The following is an 18,231-nucleotide window of genomic DNA, read 5'->3' as shown; positions in this document are numbered from 1 at the left end:
GGAACATTTCTGGTGTTTCTGAGTTCTATGTCTTTGGGATTTCTAGCTCCTGTGATGGGAAGTGGTTTTTGACAGACATGTGCTCACAGCTTTGAGGAAAAGTGTAAAAAGAAGGTTCTAAATTCAAAATTCTAGAATCATGTGCAGAGTCCTTGGTTCACATTAGAAGTTGGAGATGTTCCAGCTGGTGTTGTGGTCACATTGCTTACTCCCCTTGAAGTTTACTTTCCATGCCTCACTTTAAAAAGCTGTACCCATCCTTTTTACTCACAGGGTTATTGTGTGAATACAATGAACTTATGTGTGGGAAGCTACCATGCATGTGTCAAAAATGGCTGATGTCCACAAAGAAAATAACCCTGTCAAAAAATGGGCAGAAGAGCTAAAAAGAAACTTCTGTGAAGAGGAAATGCAAATGGCCAACAGGTATATGAAAAAATGTTCAACATCACTTGTCATCAGGGAAATGCAAATCAAAACTACCATGAGATACCATCTTACACCAGTGAGAATGGCACATATTAAAAAAAACTAGCAACAACAAATGTTGGCGAGGGTGTGGAGAAAAAGGAACTCTCCTGCACTGTTGGTGGGAGTGCAAACTGGTCCAACCACTATGGAGAGCTGTGTGGAGATTCCTCAACCTATTAAAGATAGAGCTTCCATATGATCCAGCAATTCCACTCCTAGGTATTTACCCAAAGGACACAGAAACATCAATTCCAAAGAGCACCTGCACCCCTATGTTTATAGCAGCACTATTTACAATAGCTAAGCTTTGGAAACAACCCAAGTGCCCAAAAACAGATGACTGGATCAAGAAGATGTGGTACATATACACCATGGAATATTACTCAGCATTCAAAAAAGATAAACACATGCAATTTGCAGCAACATGGATGGCGCTGGAAGGGTTCATGCTCAGCGAAATAAGCCAGAAAGAAAAAGAAAAATACCAGATGGTCTCACTCATAGCAGGAATCTAGAAAACTTAAATAAGGGACCAGGAAAATGAATAACTACAAGAAAGTGAAAATTAAAATCAACAAAAAACTATGAACCAGAGACACTTTTTGGGGGGCGGGGGGCGGGGAGGGGAGGGATTGGGGTAAAAATAGGGGGGTTGCAATTGTATGGGGAATATAAAAATAAAATTTATTAAAATAAATAAACAAATAAATAAAAAGCCTTTAAATTAAAAAATAAAAAGGCTGATGTTCATGCACAGCAATGTGTACACAAGTACTTTTATAGTGATCCAAACAGTGTGCCCAGGGGACCTCAAGAATGAATAAAATAAAATAATTGATTAGGATGAGATGAGAGGAGAAAAGGCATTTTCATGCTGCATGCCTGCCAGGGTCCATCAATAGTGCAGGTGTGGGAAGTGTCACCCACATCCTCAAGTGCCCTGTGGTGATACAGAGCCTAGTGTCACTCTCTTGTAACTCAGGGAGGGGAAACCTTGTCCTTGACTGGTCAAGGCAAAGACAGTGACACTTGGTCCCTATGAGGGACAGGAATATTAAGAGGATGAAGTCTTCTGTAGGTTTCTGGTGAGGCTGTCCTCGGCCCAGGGTGGAAATCCTAGAGGAGATAGAAGCTGTTTTCCATGATGCTGTATTGTCTGGATGTGATTTCCCAAATCGGTACATGCACTTGGCTTTGCATTCAACAAAGTCAAGAAAAAGAAGAGCACAGACATGCTGACCACATCTCACGCTGCCCTGCTCCTGTCTCTTGGAGAAACACACTATTTGAGCTGATTTGATCTAGGGTTTTCTTTTACTTGTAGCCAACTGGGTCCATAGTAGTCATCATATTTCAGGTTGGATCATTTATAAAGTACACAAAACAAATCTCTCATCTAGTTAACCAATCACACCAAAGAAATACAACTTTAGCTAGACAGAAATCCTCCTCTGGTTGATGTAGGAACATCCCTTGTTTCCGCCTTGGAAATGTGGAAACACAGTGACTGCATCTTTGCAGTCAGTATGATGGTGGGGCCAGAGCTCCCCTCTTGTTGACTTCCTTCTATAAGGCAGGACCGCAGTAAAGCCCTGTCCTTGGCAGCCACTGCAGAGGGATCCCTACAATTATCTTTTGTGACCCCAGTTGCAATTTTTGAATCATTGTAAGAGTCAATGGACTTTATGCTCCTAAAGAAATCCTCCCAAGATATTATTCTCAACTAAGTTCTGATAAATTAAGTTTTGAGCAACAATAGGCTGAAGATTATTTGCTATCACGCTCTGAGAGGTTGGCTCCCTGTGTGGCCACGTGCCTGGTGAGCCATAAACCCAGGGGCAAACTGACCATGGAGTCAGTGTCTATTTTTAGAAGTCCAGCAAACTGGTTTGGACTTACACTGGAATGTATAACTGAATTTTAGAAAATAAGAATGGACAGTGATTCTCAATCTGTTCTGAGCCATGTATCTGGAAACCTAAACCCACAGTAGGATTCTCCTGAGAGTTTTTTCAGGGTTTCCCTGGTGCACAAAGGCACTCCAAAGCATGTATTTTTTTCCCCTCAAAGCATTATAATAATGCAAAAAATGTGCAATATTATATATGGTATTACCTATGTACCTATGAGAAAAATGTGGACGCAGGCCCAAAGAGTTAACCAGAAGAATACTCAGCAAAAATAATAATAGTAATTATCCTTGGTGGGGGTTGGTGGTGATATTTCTAATGATTTCTAGTTTTTCTTGATACTTTTTGATTATTTGGATTTTTATAATGAATACACTTACTTTTATGCAACTAATAATACCCTTGCAGAAAAGAGACAACTTATAAAGACCAAATTTTGGTCTTTGGTTTAGAATTTTTTTAGAACCTTTCTTTCTGATAATAAATTTGGAAAAATAATCACTAGGCTGTTCAGGATATCACAGTTTGAAATAATAAAACCATATAATTTGGGTACATGAGAATTCTTATCTTCTTTGGTCTTTATCACAGGGGGAGGTATGAGGCTCTAATTAAGTCCAAAGCAGTATCATTATATGAGGAAAAGCCAAGATTTATTAATGACCAGCACACAAGATGAAATCCATCTTATTGACCTTAAATATCTAGATGACTGGAATGCAATCCAATTTATTTGCTAAATCGAAAGATTGATTGTCTTATAGCAATATTTTGTCTGTGGACGTTAAGCTCAACTTTTACGATAATTTATTTTAAAAAATTAGTACATAAATATAACATCTACATTTTTTTTTTTAATCAATAGCCCACTCATCCTGGTTTATTTTCAGATGTGTCATGAGCACAGGTGTGCTGTAAATTTAGAAATCTTTGAAAAATTTTAATTACAATGGGAAATAACCAACCTTCACAAAGTATTCATGCACTGATCTATCAAGGTTGTAATTATTAGTAAGAATCACAATCTCCAAGTTACCCCTCTTTCTATTTCAGTAGGTCTGTACTTGCCTGCATTTTGTATGAAGACTGATATCTTGGAAAGAGGTAGATCTGGTTCAAACCTATCTTCATGATTTACCATCCCGTAAACTTGGGTAAGACATTTTCAGCTCAGTCTTTCTGTAAAATGCTGGTGATGACACCAGTGTAAGATTGATGATAATGTATATATTTTGTCTGCATCGATGTATGTGATCAATAAATGGTAGCTATTTTTTCTGCAATAAAGAAAAATCAAACTCTTAATGGGATATTGGATTAAAAATCAAGAAACAAGAATTGAGTAAATAGCTCATTTTTAGACAACGAGGAAAAGACATTTGGGGCACAAACACTCACCTTCAATGTGTAAGATGATACCTTGGCTAACCTTCCTGACACAAGTGGAACATATGGGAAAAGTGGTGGGTGTGCATAACCCAAGTGAGGGAAAAATACCTTTCCATGGGGTTTGCTGACAATTAAACAACATTTTATATATATATTTCTGTATGGATCAAATGTGGATTATTTCTGCAGTTTCAGAACAAATGGAACCATGACTTATATTTCCACAATTTATGTGGATGTTTTCATGTTCTGTTGTATTTTTTAATTTCATGTTCTGTTGCATTTTGGACAACTGTGTCAATTTTTTCTTTTCAAAAGAGCAACAGATCTTGGCTTACAGTGAACAATAAGGCAGGTGGGTGGGATGATGTCATTTTTGCAGTCTTTGGGTTCAAAGAGAGGTTTCCTTGGGTTCACTCTGGGAAAAATTTCACCAGAGTTCCCCTTTCAGCAGTGCGTTTCCTAGGCAAGTTTCTCAATCACACAAAGACTTTAGTTGCATTGGCTGATTTATTATAAAAAGGAGAGAAGAATAAAGGACATTTGTGTAGACAAGCAGGCAGAAAGGGCTGCCCCCAAAGGTACAGGTTTGCTAAGAGCGACCTGCATAATCTCAGGAGGACAGCTTGGGAGGAGAGCTGCCTCTGCTGCTTTGCAAAAGGAAGTCAGTGAAGAGAAACCCCAGAATGGTCACTGGTCACGGGCAGGCAGGAAGGCCGCTGCCTGCAGAGGGAGAGAGTTGGTTGTGAGGAACTCCTGCATAGGCACAGGTGAGCAGAAGACCTGCAGCTCCTGTTCTACAAAAGATAAAGATTGGTGAAAAGCAGCACCTGCAAATCATGGGCAGGCAGAAGGGCTGCTGCCCCTTGCCAGTGCAGAGATTAAACTGATAAGAGTCTTCTTTCCTTTGGGAGGGGCTCATTCCTTTGTGGGATTGTAAACTGTTGTTAATTATTTTTAGGGTTGACCCTTAGGGAATTTTTTTCCATTTGCTTTTACTAGGTCAATTGGGAAGGATTGGTGATTCTTGCATAATGGGCCTCAATGTCCATATTCCCACCTCTAGTCTGTGCCTCTGGATTCTTTACTTTTCTATATAGTTTGTCTAATTGATGGAGGACAAGAATAGAAAAAACAAAACAAAATTGAAAAGGAGGTGCATCACAAGACCAGAAACCTGGCTCACACAAGGGGGTGGGGGTAGAAGAGATTAGCACAGCCATTGACACAGCTATGGAAACCAAGATACTTAGGCACAGACGACATAGTTATGGAAACTAAGATTCTTCGCCTTAGGCACAGACTACACAGTTGAGGAAAGTAGTATCCTTAGGCTCAGCCTATGTTCCTTAGGCTTGGAGGCCTAGATTACAAAGCATAAAATCCAAGCAGGTGTCAGACGGCTGTCTAGAGCACAGGCCCAAGAGTAAAGATGGAGATTTAGCCCATTGTGGAATCTCTGATCACTTTCAGATTCTGCATAGATATCCAAAATTAGCAACCAACTGAACAGAAGAAGACTCTATCAGTGCAGTCTCTGCACTGGCTCAGAGCAGCACTCCCTCTGCCCACCTGTGACTATGCAGGTGCTTCTTTTTACCAACTCTCTCCTCTGCAGGGCAGCAGCCTCCTGCCTGCCCGTGACCTGTACCATGCTGGGGTTTCTCTTCACTGACCTCCCTCAGCAGAGGCAGCTCTCCTCAAGGCTGCCCGCCTGCAACCATCCAGGCCTCTCTCAGCAAACCTGTTCCTTCGGGGCAGCTCTTCCTGCCCACTTGTGTCTATGCAAGTGTCTTTTACTCTTTAGTCCCTTTGTTAGGGGGAAAAGGATGTCCTAAAGCTAATTCCATACAGGCTTTGTGGACTTCACCCCCACTCCAGACCAAAGCCATAGGACATTGGGAAAGACAAATCCCATCACCACCAAAGGGAAGGTTGCTGGGACCTGAGGGTGGAGTTAAGCAGCCAGGTTTGGTTTAAAACCAGACACGTGGGCCTTGGGGGGGCACCCTTTTGCCTCTCCGCCAGTTGGTGGCTCTCGGCCAGCTCTCAGAGTGCCATTGGGTTTCCAGGTCGGCAGATTGGGTAGGATGAATTTAAGACTTTATTTCCCTCTTTTCTCCCTGAGTTGTACATTCCCTCATTTCCCCTTCCCTTGTAAATAAACCTTTCATTAAACTTTTGTGTGAGCCTGCAGTGGAGTATTAAGTCCCTTTAGTGCGGGGGTGGAGACCCACAGCCAGGCAACCCGTTTTATATCGGGGCTGCCCTGTAACACCTTTCTCTAATAAAACTGCTCTTAAAATATAACTAATGACTCTGTCTCGTGGAGAAACTAACCTGGGGAACTCCTCATGTGCTGCTGAAAGGGGAGGGCTGGTGAAACTTTTCCCAGAGTGATACCAAGGACCCCACATTCCAAACCCCCAGACTCCAAAAACCACAACATAATGACCATGTTAATTATTTTTACTTCTATCTCCAGCTTCTGGACTTGAGTGAGCCAGCTTTTGGTCTTGTGATACCGCCTTTTCAGCTTTTCTACTTTTATTCTCCGTTGGTAAGTTGGGGACAGAGACCTGCCTTGGCTGGTGCTGTTCTGATAGACAATAGTGTTTTGGAAGCATTGGCCTGTCCAACCTCTGTTTCATGCTCTTCTTTTCCTTCCACTCATCAGCACCGACCAGGATTCCCTTCATTTTTATACCCTATGGACATCACGGTAGTTTGTTTCAGCCAAGAATGGGAGCAATTGCCTGATTTGTAGAGCTACTTTTGAGGACTCGAAGGGCAAGAAATTCCTCCAGCCTTAAAAAGTCAACTGACACCTCTCACTGCCTCCATGGGATCCTTCCTAGTATCTGACTCCAAGCTTAAGAGCCACCTCTTACAAGGAGTCTTCCTTTTTTCCCCAAGGGAATCTGCCTCCCTGAACTTTCCACTCTAGGTTTTAGACTAAACCTCCAAGGAAAGGCAGTTTTGGGGCCAGGAAAAAGTCAGTTAAATTTGTATATGTGTCTTTTCCCCTAATTTCATGAAAAAATTCATTCCTTTACTGCATTTGATTATCATCCCAAATTTTCATCACTGTACTCAAGTTCCCTTACAAGGTAACCTCTTTTTTATTTCATCAGCATTCACATACTGATCTTCTATTTATAATCATATCAATAGACACTATCAAGGTTGCCTGCCTTACTTCACTGTCAGAGAATGAAGGTTTCTATTGTTCAAGATAAACATTTCTGGTTTTGACCTTCACACATTCTGTTTTCCTTGAGGGCACTTTGTTTCTCTTGTTTCTCTCTCTCTCTCTCTCTTTCTCTCTTCCTTCCCCCACCCCTGCCTCAGGAACAGTAAGGTTCATTTAATCCCATTGTACTTACTACTTCTGAGTTTTTCTTCCTTTTCAAGTTTCTTGAAATATTTGCACTCTTTACTTCATAGTCACCATCTCCCCACTTCAGGATGACTTACAGCTTCTCAGCTCTGACAATCTGTTCTTGCTGTGGCCACAAATAGCTTCTAATGACTAACCACTTGGACATTAGTCCACCCTTATTTTACCAGATGTTTTGGTAGCATTTGATGATATTAATCACTTAATTCAAAATGATATCAATAATTATAATATGGTTATAAATAATAATGTTATGAAAAGCAATGATTATCTCTGTCATCTTGCCCCAGAAACCCATAACCTCTGTTTAATCATGATGAAAACATGAGACCAATCCCAAATATGAGACATCCCACAAAATACCTGACCAGTGTTTCTCAGAACTGTCATGGTTGTCAGGGGAAGGAAATCTGAAAAGATGTTCTAGCCAAGAAGAAGTAAAAGAGGCATAGATGTTTACATGCATTATGGGGGCCAACTTGGACATTAGTTAAATCTAAGAAAATTGGAATAAACTATGAAAATTTCTTTAAAATTATGTATCAGAAAACCTATACCGTGAAAAAAACAAGGACATAAAATGAAGGTACCCCATTAACAAGAAAACAAAATTATGTATCAATATTTGTTCATTAACTATAACAAATGAACCTTAGTGATATTGTTACAGAGCAACCCCGATATAAAACGGGTTGCCTGACTGTAGGTTCTCACCCATGTGCTTAAAGGAGACTTATTAATGCTGAACTGCAGACACACAAAAGTTGATAAAAGGTTTATTTACAATGGAAGAGGAAATGGGGAAAGGAACAACTCAGTGAGAAAAAGAGGGAGATAAATTTGCGAATGTGTCCTACCCGTTCCGTTCCGTTGACCTTGAATCCCAATGACCTGCCGAGCTGGTGAAAAACCAAGCATGCCATGTGGCCAAGAGAGTGACCCCAGCCACATGGCCAGTTAAATACTCAAACAGAGAACATAGTTGCTTAACTCCACCCTCAGGTCCTCACAACCTTCCTTTTGGTGATCATGGGATTTGTAGTTCCCAGCGTCTTGATGGAGTGGGGGTGGACTCCACAAAGCCTGTGCAGAGTTTGCTCAGGACATCCTTTCCCCCTAACAATGTGAGATATTAATTCTGGGAAAAATTATACATGGGTTATATAGAAACTCTATGTACTACTTTTCCAGTGTTTCTGTAAATCATGAAAGTTTATTTTTGATCCCTTTTACCTATTTACCTATCCCTCCTCTCTTCCCTCTGGTTATCATAACTTTGTTCTTGTAATCTGTTTGTTTTTGTTTTGTTGCTCTTTTGTTTTATTTATTTTTCTTGCACATGTGAGCAAAATCATATTGATACTGTTATTTGTCTCATTCCATCTTAATTATTACAATTAGTATATCCCCTTCTAGGTCCATCTGTGTTGTACTAATGGAAAGATTTTATGCTGAAAAATGTTATTTAAAAAACCCAATAATATAAAACTTTTGGAGACCATGAAAAAGATGAATGGTGGGTTCCTCATACACGAAGCTTAAATGTTATAAAAGTGAGGACATCACAGAGGAGATAGAATCTCACACACACACACGTATGTACACACACACACATATATATATACACACATATATTTTCCATATATATGTACATATTTTCCAATGTGTAAATATATATATTTCCATAAATAATTGTGGCTTTTTTGTGTGTCATCAGCTGATTATATTTCCAAATAAATATGTTGTAAGCTAAAAATCCCCAAATGTGAAGTAAAAATTATGTAAATTTCTTTGTTTATTTTGTGCTTTTTTTTTTTTAGGGAAGAAAACATTCTTCATGGTAATGTATGAGTTGACATTATAGTCTAATCATACTTTATCATGTAAATGCATATTTACAATATTTTAAAAAGGCAGATTATGTAAATTATTTTAGGGACATACCAAAAAAAATGTAGATTATTTACCAGTCTGAAAATGATGCATTTAGAAACATGTTGAAAAGCTTATTCTTCAAATGAGAGACCATAAGTGCTTATCCTAGTTGGAATGGCTGATCACACCAGTGTGTGCTTTATTTAGACAAAATATGCAGGGAACGTCCTTATGCAATGAGAATCTAAATGTGCACAACAGCAGCCAATTTCCAATGTTAAATGTAATCATTGTTTTAAATTTCCTGCACGACTTTCTTCAAAATAACCAGCTCTGATCTTGGAGACATTTCTAGGATTTTTTCACTAGACTATGGGAAAAGATTTTCTCATTTAGTGGAAATATATGTACAGATAAATTCCACTGGGCTCTATCCCAGAGGTTCTCAATGGTTTCACTTTTTACCTTCCACCTTCACCCCTAATATTCAATACTCATTGGGAATTGGGGTGTCATCCTTCAGGTGTCTATTCTTCAAATTATCTTCTCCAGTCTATTGGCATTCATCCCTAGGATAGGTTGACTGCTGTCAAAATTGATTGGCATTCACTGGAAGTTTTCGCAGAAGGGGAGGCAGGCAAACTTTTGGGCCCCAGTGACTCCACTTTAAGCCAACCCTGTTTGGCTGGGCATTTACCCATAAGGGATGGATAACTTTGGGTGTTTCATTGGGAAACTATGTCTTCGTGTCTCTCTATGCACACTGATAGTGTTCTTTCACACTAGGAGTTTGCTTTTTCTTTATGCAGCAGATGGCAGAACCCATTTAAAATGTGCAAATTGGGGGTTCTCAGGTGCCCCTCAGACTGTACTGTAACATGTAGACCAGTTGCCCACCCAGTGGATTTGCCTCTAAAGATCGTGGCATAAAAAGGGGTATCAATGGTGTAGTTACAAAGGACTGGTCTTTCATCCTGTGCTATCAGATAAACATTAACAAGTTTGTCTTCCCTCTATCTCTTGCAATTTCCCTCCTAGTTTAACAGGTTTGTTTTCTTGCAAAGAAAAGGAAGTTAAACAGCAGTTGTTGACAAAGCAAACTGGCACCCACCCTGAAATTTGTATGCCCGAATCAAAAGAACTTGCTGACATTTATCCCCTCCCCTTTGTAGACCCTTGCCTGTGTCCACCCCTTTTTCCCCCCTATACTGTGCCAAAGAGCAGGATGGTGGTCCTTCAGACACAAGTCTGCTGCCCTCCTTGGTTTTTCGACAAATTAAACTTTCTCCTCAAACTCTGGTTCCTTTTATTGCCTGAGGGAAACTGAGGCTGCCATTGGGTGTCATTACTACCTTCTTTATGTGATGAGAATGCTTAAGATGTACTCTCAGCAACATTTGAGTATCGTGGGATTTTCTTATGTACACTCCACACTCAAAGCTTATACTGCTTCCTCACTATTTAAACTATTTTCTTTTTTTTTTTTTTATAGAGGCATGTTTTATTTATTTATTTATTTGTTTGTTCGTTTTGTTTATACATGCACTGGGTACAGTCAGAAACGCGGGAGGGCGAGAGAATTCACCAGAGCCAGAGTGGGGAGCAGAGCAGGCAGAAGGACCGAAGTACACTGCTGAGGGGAGCAGCGGGCGGCAGGAGAGGTCTGCGCGCCATGTGGGACCCTCCTCCAGTGGCCGGGAGCAGCCGGGGATCGAACCGGCGCTGCAGAGGCTGCGGGCAGCTTCGCAACCCAGCGCTCAACCGCTGCGCCACCGGGGAGGCCCTATTTAAACTATTTTCAACTTGTGTTAGGTGTTTTTCGTACATATGAGAACTAGATAGAGATATCAATGGATAAAGATTCATTTGTATCTTCAGCATTCTCTTTTATTTAGTGATACCATTCAGGAAATATGTTTTAGGAGAGATAAACATGAATACAAAGAATCAAGGATAAAGAAAGCAGGTAATTCAACCAATTAAATATCAGGTCATGTTATAGGAAATCATGCATAATAGCTTGATGACATTTAATGAAGCCATTAAATTAATTTACACTAAGTGCTTGTGATTGTCAAGCATAAAGTGTTTAAGATAATATGAAAAATGCTTAGGCCATAATATTATGTGAAAAGTGAGACAAAATTATATATGAAGTATGCTTATGTGCATGGCCATGTGACAAATCCCCAGTTCTAAAATTAAAATCTTTGGTTAAGGCTTGAAAGGAATACTTTAAGAGTATCCTTCCTTCTGTGGTGGTAATATATGCAATATTGTGTAATTCTCAATAATCTTTAATTTCACACATCTTTAATGAAGAGAAAGTATCAAACGAGCTTCTGATGTGGAAGTACAGTTACCAGTAATCAAGCGAAACTGTCAATTCTTCTAAATCAACTGATCAACCTGTCCTGGATCTTTGATTCCAGGATTGAGTCAAGATAGGTTTTCAGATCTATGCTCCATTTTGCTTAACTTTTATTTCCGATGATGTCAAGTTGTGTGTGTGTGTGTTTGTGTGTGTGTGTGTTCAATCTATTTGTCCTTAACTTAAGCTGATGTCAGCAGAACTTGTCCTATCTAACATCACTCAATTCATTCAGACTGGCTGGGCTCCAGGGTCCTGTTCTTGGTAACTCTCTTCAGCATTTGATATGAAATACAGCATGTAAGTGACGTGTATGCCACAGTTTTAGAGGCTGAAATTACTCTCTGAGCAAGGCTCAATATTTAGGATAAAAAAGTTATAGTGTCAACACAATACTTTTCTACAATGTACAACTTTTTTTTTGGTCTAAGTTTCCTGTTTCTAAAAGCAATAACTATAACTACACACAATCCATATTCCGAATCCTTCGAAGGAAAGGTATAATCTTCTGTGCAGAGCTGAGCTATTCAGAGTTTAGCATGGATGTTTAAAGTCAACATTTTGATGAGATGAAACTTTAGATAAACCACACAGACGATATAAAAGGACGTGTCTCCATTTATGATGTGATAGTTTAGGATTTTTGAAGATTAAAGGTATGTCAGAGTTAGTATCCCTAAATTGTAGAGGAGTTTTCTGGAGATTGTAAGCATGTGGTTGATATTTATTTATATGTCTCACACAAGAGGGACCCACTCCCTTAATTAATTAGTTAATTGCTTAATTAATTAATTAGTTAATTGCTCACTCCCAATGTAACCTCATCAGAATGAGTGGAAGAGACTCTGCTATCTTGTATAGGGGTACTCCATATTTGTACCTCATGAGGTAGTTGATTGAAATTTACACTAGCACTGGATACAGTCAGAAGCTCGGTAGTGTGAGAGAATTCACCAGAGCCAGAGCAGGGAACAGAACAGGCAGACTGAGGAGAAATACACTGCTGAGGGGAGCAGCGGGCGCTGCAGGAGAGGTCTGGGAGCCAATTTTCACACATGTCTTTGATGAAGAGAAAGTATTAAACTAAACGAGCTTCTGATGTGGAAGTACAATATATACGCTTGTATATATTCTCTCTTTAAACATATATAGAAAAAATAAACATATATAGAGAGGTTTAGTTTTCTGGTATTATCACATTGACAATCTGCTCGCATAAATTCATATATACTGTATGTACTGTATATTACACATACACATATAGTACTAATATGTGACAGATAAAGTTCTCCTGAGCTCTTTGGAATACTATAGCAGTACAGCTAATACTGAGAACCCAGAGAATTCTAATTCTGCAATTTTTATCACTGACCATCATTTTTGTGCAAATTGGGAATGTTTTTGTGGGGTCTAATTCCATCTCCTCAGGCATCCCCTCCAATGTACCTCTCAAAAATTTCAGTCTGAGAATCTGATGTCGTTCTGCTACATATAAAGAGATTAGCCTTAATTTGTCATAAAGTTAAAATTGCCTAAGAATATTAAAGAACATTTAGAGTTACCCCCTAGTTTCTCACATACAGAAAATGAGTTCAGACAATAAAAGCAATTTGCCTACAAATCATAAAATTCTTCAGTGGCAGAGCTGAACCTATATTTTGGTTCCCCATCCAGATATTTTTTTAACCACCCAAGTTATTTCTGAGCATTTGTGGGCCGTGTTTCTCTCACCTGAGTTCTACCTGCTCCATAAAATCACTGAGACCTGTTTTACCCCTTCCTATGGATTCAGGCCAGTGTGGACAGCCTGGCTTCACTGACGTCCCTAAAGAGGCAGCATCTACCCTGCTCTTCAGTTCTAAGATTCATATGGTTCCTCTTCTGAAATCCTTAAGGTCAAATACATTTTAGAATTATAAAACATTCAGAGCTTAGAAATACAAAGTGGTGTCTTTGTATAATGTAGTATCTTGTAAGTATCTGGGGCAGAGTTAGGAAATTTAATGTAGCTGGTCCTCTGTCTGAGTACATTTGAACTGCTGTAACAGACATCGCAGACATGGGAGCATATAAAGGACAGACATTTATTTCTCACAATTCTGGAGTCTGAAAGTCCAGATCAGAGTGCCAGCTTGCTCAGCTTCTTATCAGGGCCTGCTTCCGGGGGCAGAAACAGTGTCTTCTGGCCATGTCTTCACACAGAGAAGACAGAGAGAAGCCAGTTCTCTCAGGAAACTTTTAAGTTCAAAAATCTATTGATCCATCTTCATGACGTTATAATTACCTTAAAAGACCATCACTTGAGGGGTTAAGACTTCAGCATATGAATTGGACAGAATTATTTCATCCATAACATCATCATTATTTGCAGATTCCTTATTTGCAAATTTGTCTACTTGCTAACATTTATTTGTAACTCTGCTTCCACAGAGGGGTGTATTCAGAGCTGCAAAACATTTGAATTGCCATGCAGGTTCTGGTCAAGTTCAAACAAGGTGACTTTCTGTCATCTTGTCCTGATTTTCACCCTGCAAACACTCCTTTCTATGATATATCCAGTGTCATGTCTGCCACATTCTTGCCTTTTCAAATGGAGATTGTGCTGTTTCAGAAGACCCCCAAGTCCAGTGGGATAGCGTTGCTTAGTGTCATAGGCAAAGAAAGCTCTGACGTGGAGAAATTACATGTGTCAGAAAAGTTTCCAGCAGACATAGTGCTGTTGGTGGTGAGTTCAATGTTAATTGCTCAGCAATATATATTAAATAAGGTGTCTTTAAAAAGAAAGGCATGTCTGGGCCTCCCCTGGTGGCACAGCGGTTGAGCACTGGGCTGCGAGGCTGCCCACAGCCTCTGCAGCACTGGTTCGTTCCCTGGCCGCCGGCGAGGGTCCCACAAAAAAAAAAAAAAAAAAAAAAGAAAGGCATGTCAGTAAAACATGCAAAATAAAGTTAGATACTGATTGACTGACAGGTCTGACTGGAGGTTCCTGTATGTTCTTGGAACAGTGGTTCAGTACAGATAATTCAGTGTTCATGGTGACTTCATAGGACTTAACTGCCAAGAATGACCAGAAGCAGTTCTACATTGTAATTTGTTCTAAGGAAAGTATATATAGTCACACCAGGGGAGAGGTAAAGACTTCAAATAGTCTTATATCAGGTCAGCTTTTACTAGTAATTTATTGCAGACTAAGCCACCATATGATTTGGGGAAAAAAATATTGGCACTCAAACTCTGGATCTTGGAATTTCAAATAAAGGACTGCGATACTCTATTAATTGCTGTAAGTCCCTGTGTGCTCTATTTAATGAAACTGTGTGGGCAATTATCTTAACAGGTCCTGAGCATATTTACATGTGGACACTTCATTTCTTAAAGTTTTAAGATTACTTTCTCAAAAAAAAAACCCTTACAATTGTTTATATATGCCTTCGCTTTAGCAAACATCTTTTTAAAATCATGTAAAGCCAAATTTCTGTTGAGTACTGGTGACTTATTGTAAATTCCAAAAGAGCAAAGTACAAATTATGAAGATTTATTAAACCCAGCTCTCTTGCTTTCCTGTGTTAATGGGGTGCAGGCAAAGCATGGACAAGGGAAATCAGCAGACACTATTCAAATCTCACCTAAATTAATAGTTACAACTTCCCTTTCCATCAGATCTTTCATCAGAGCAGCTAATGAGTAGCAAATTGGTTGATTTGAGTTGGACCTCCTGTCTTTCTCCAGGCTCTCCCTTGGGGTTGGTGCTAATGAGAAGTGAAATGACGGGAGAGGGACAGCAGGGTGGGAGGCAGTCTGCCCCGGGGTTGCATCTGGACCACTGGGTCCGGGTGACTAAGAGCTGTCTATCAGATGGAACAGAAAATTGGGGCTATATGTAAAAAAGAATATCATTTTTTTTCTTCTTAAGAATTAAAAGTGAAGCACCCACAGTGCTCATAGAGGGTCATAGAAGCTCAAATCTCCTCTCATAGAAGATCAGCAAGTGTGACTCTTGCATATCTTGATATTTGTGACAAATTTTCCTCTGGGAAAAGGAACATGACTTAGAACACCTTACTACTCAAGGTGGCAGAACTGTTTTTTTTTATTATTATTTTATTTTATATATATTTTTACATCAGTTTTCATTTTTGTACAATGTATGCATTTTCATTTTGGTTATAGTCCCCATGAAATTCCCACTACCCATTCATCTATGAACTATCACCATGGTCCCTTGTGCTCTGTTTTTAATAGAAGGGGGCTACTTTTGAAAAATAGGCAAGCATTGCTCAGCAGCTGCACCCTCCAAGCTCCAGGAGGCTACCACCTCCTCTCATAGCCCAGGGTGCCTGTGCCATGTTCATTTCCAAGGGTTATCATGCCCAAGTCCTCCACTCACCATATGGACACTGTCCCTTCATCTCCAGCCCCACTTAGCAGTTGGGAATTTTTTTTAAAGATTTATTTATTTATGCATACAAGAGCTGGGGTACAGGCTAGAGATTTGGGGGGGTGAGAGGATTCCCCAGAGACAGAGTGGGGAACAGAACAGGCAAATTGACCGAAGTGCACTGCTGAGGGGAGCAGTGGGCGAGTCAGGAGAGGTCTGCTGCGCCATGTGGGTAGCTCCCTGGCTGGCTGGGGATCGAACTTGTGCTGCAGAGGCTGTGGACAGCTTCATAGGTTGCGTCTTAACACCTTGCACCACCAGGGAGGCCCCAGCAGTTGGGAAATTATTTTTTGTTCTCTTTGGTTCCTCTAAATTATTTGCTTCCTTAATATTTAGGGAAAGAAATGTTGAAGACTTAGAGACTTTCCATTGAAACTGGGATCTTGAAAGGAGAACCTCTGTCAGTCCCTGGTGTTGGCTACCTGTTGGTCAGAGATTTATTGTACAGGGTCCCAGAAATGTAAGTCCCACTGTCTGGGAGTCAGGGAAATCTGATGAATTAGTCTCATCATCGGAGCTGTGGTGTAAATGCAGTGACTGTGGCACATGAACCAGAAACTAGAATTCAGTGTGATCGATCTTTATCAAGCTATTTGAGATTGGTCCTTAAAGAGGGGTACAAAAGGCACCCATCATAAATATACCACAGCTAATAAAGTTGCATTTTAGTAATAAAATTGTTGTAGAAATAAATTCTAGCCTTTTACCCAGGCAGAGGAAGAACAAGTGGTCAGGAATGGTGAGGTCAGGAAAAACTTTATTACTCATGCATGAGGTCCCAGACCTGGGGAGCCCCATAAGGTCTGAGCACCCATTTAAAGACCAAGGATTCCTTTTATACACAACTATGTCCATATCTGTTACATTGATAGCATCGTTTTTCAACAGGCACAGCCATTTGCAGCAAAGTCCCCAGACAAGGGGGGCATGCCAAGGGGGGAAAGATGCATGCATTTGGGGATGATCTTGGAGAGAGAGAATAGCTTGGCTGGCTGCCCTACCTTGTAGATGAGTGCTGAGGCCCTGACAATGAATCTTGAAAGGGACGAAGCTGTAAGTAAGCAAACTTGTTGATTATGCCTGCATTGGAATGTTCATTGCACCTGGGCTGGAAATTCTGCTGGAATATTTATTATATTCACTTGCTCAATAATATATTTTCTCATCAAAATGAAGCTATAGACACAAATACATGTGCTGACTCACTTTATCCTTTTCTCCAGTATTGCTTTTATATAGAAAAATTATTTACATTCATTGTGACAGTTGCATTCAGATCCATTTTTATTTTTTTGAATTATTGAGGTGACATTGGTTTACATTATTGCTTGTGTATTAGGAGTATATGATCTTCCCCTCAACTTTTGTTACCCCACCATACTCACCTCCAAGATACCCATAGTCCATCACCATAGTCCATTATGCTCCCTTCCCACCTCACCCTCATCCCTCCCCAACCCCTTGCTCCTCTGGTAGTCTCAGTCCCATAGTCAGTTTTGTAGGGTTAGCTCTTAGTTGGGTTTTATTTGACTCCTTGTTTGGTTTCTCTGTATTCCACATATATTGTCTTTCTCCTTCTGGCTTATTTTGCTTAGCACAATCCTCTCAAGCTCCGCCATGTTGCCACAAATGGCAAGAGTTTTTTTTTTTTTTTTTTTTTGATAGCTGAGTAGTATTCCGTTGTGTATATACACCACATCTTCCTGATCCACTCATCCAAAGCTGGGCACTTGTTTGCATAGCTTGGTTATTGTGAATAGTGCTCCAATGAGCACAGGAGTGCATGTTTCCCTTTGAATTACTCTTTTTTTGTTTAATTACTCTTTGTTTGTTGGGTAGATACGTAATAGGGGAATTGCTGGAATTGCTGGGTTGTATGGCAGATCAGTTTTTAATGTTTTGAGACTGCTCCATATTATTTTCCATAAGGACTGGAACAGTCTACCATCCAACATTGTAAAAAAGAAGATTCCCTTTTCTCCACATCTTCATTAGTACTTTTGATTTTGGTCTCTTTTGATATATGTCATTCTCACAGGTGTGAGGTGATATCTCATTGTGACAATATTGCTTTCAAACACTTTCTAAATAAAGCGTCATAGCAATATGGAATTTGGTTAATGTCAGAAAAAGAAAAATAATATGTGTTTATATGTTAGCAGAGTTGTTTTTTTTTAATTCTATGCATTTTCTTTTTTAGCTCAGTCTTGTAAGCTTTAACAGGAACACTGCAGAAACAGAGCTAAGCACCTGGAACAATTCAAATCCTGAAGACCCAGATCTTGGAGGCAAAAGCGAAAGTGTTAGGATTGTTTAGAATAATCTCTATGACTACATCATCACATTTCGTACTCCTTGAGGACAGAGGAAGCATCTT

This window comes from Talpa occidentalis, unplaced genomic scaffold (assembly GCF_014898055.3).
Source record: "Talpa occidentalis isolate TD23 unplaced genomic scaffold, MPIMG_talOcc4v2.1 talOcc4.14, whole genome shotgun sequence".
NCBI classification, from domain to species: Eukaryota; Metazoa; Chordata; class Mammalia; order Eulipotyphla; family Talpidae; genus Talpa; species Talpa occidentalis.
This window is presented reverse-complemented; position numbering follows the sequence as displayed.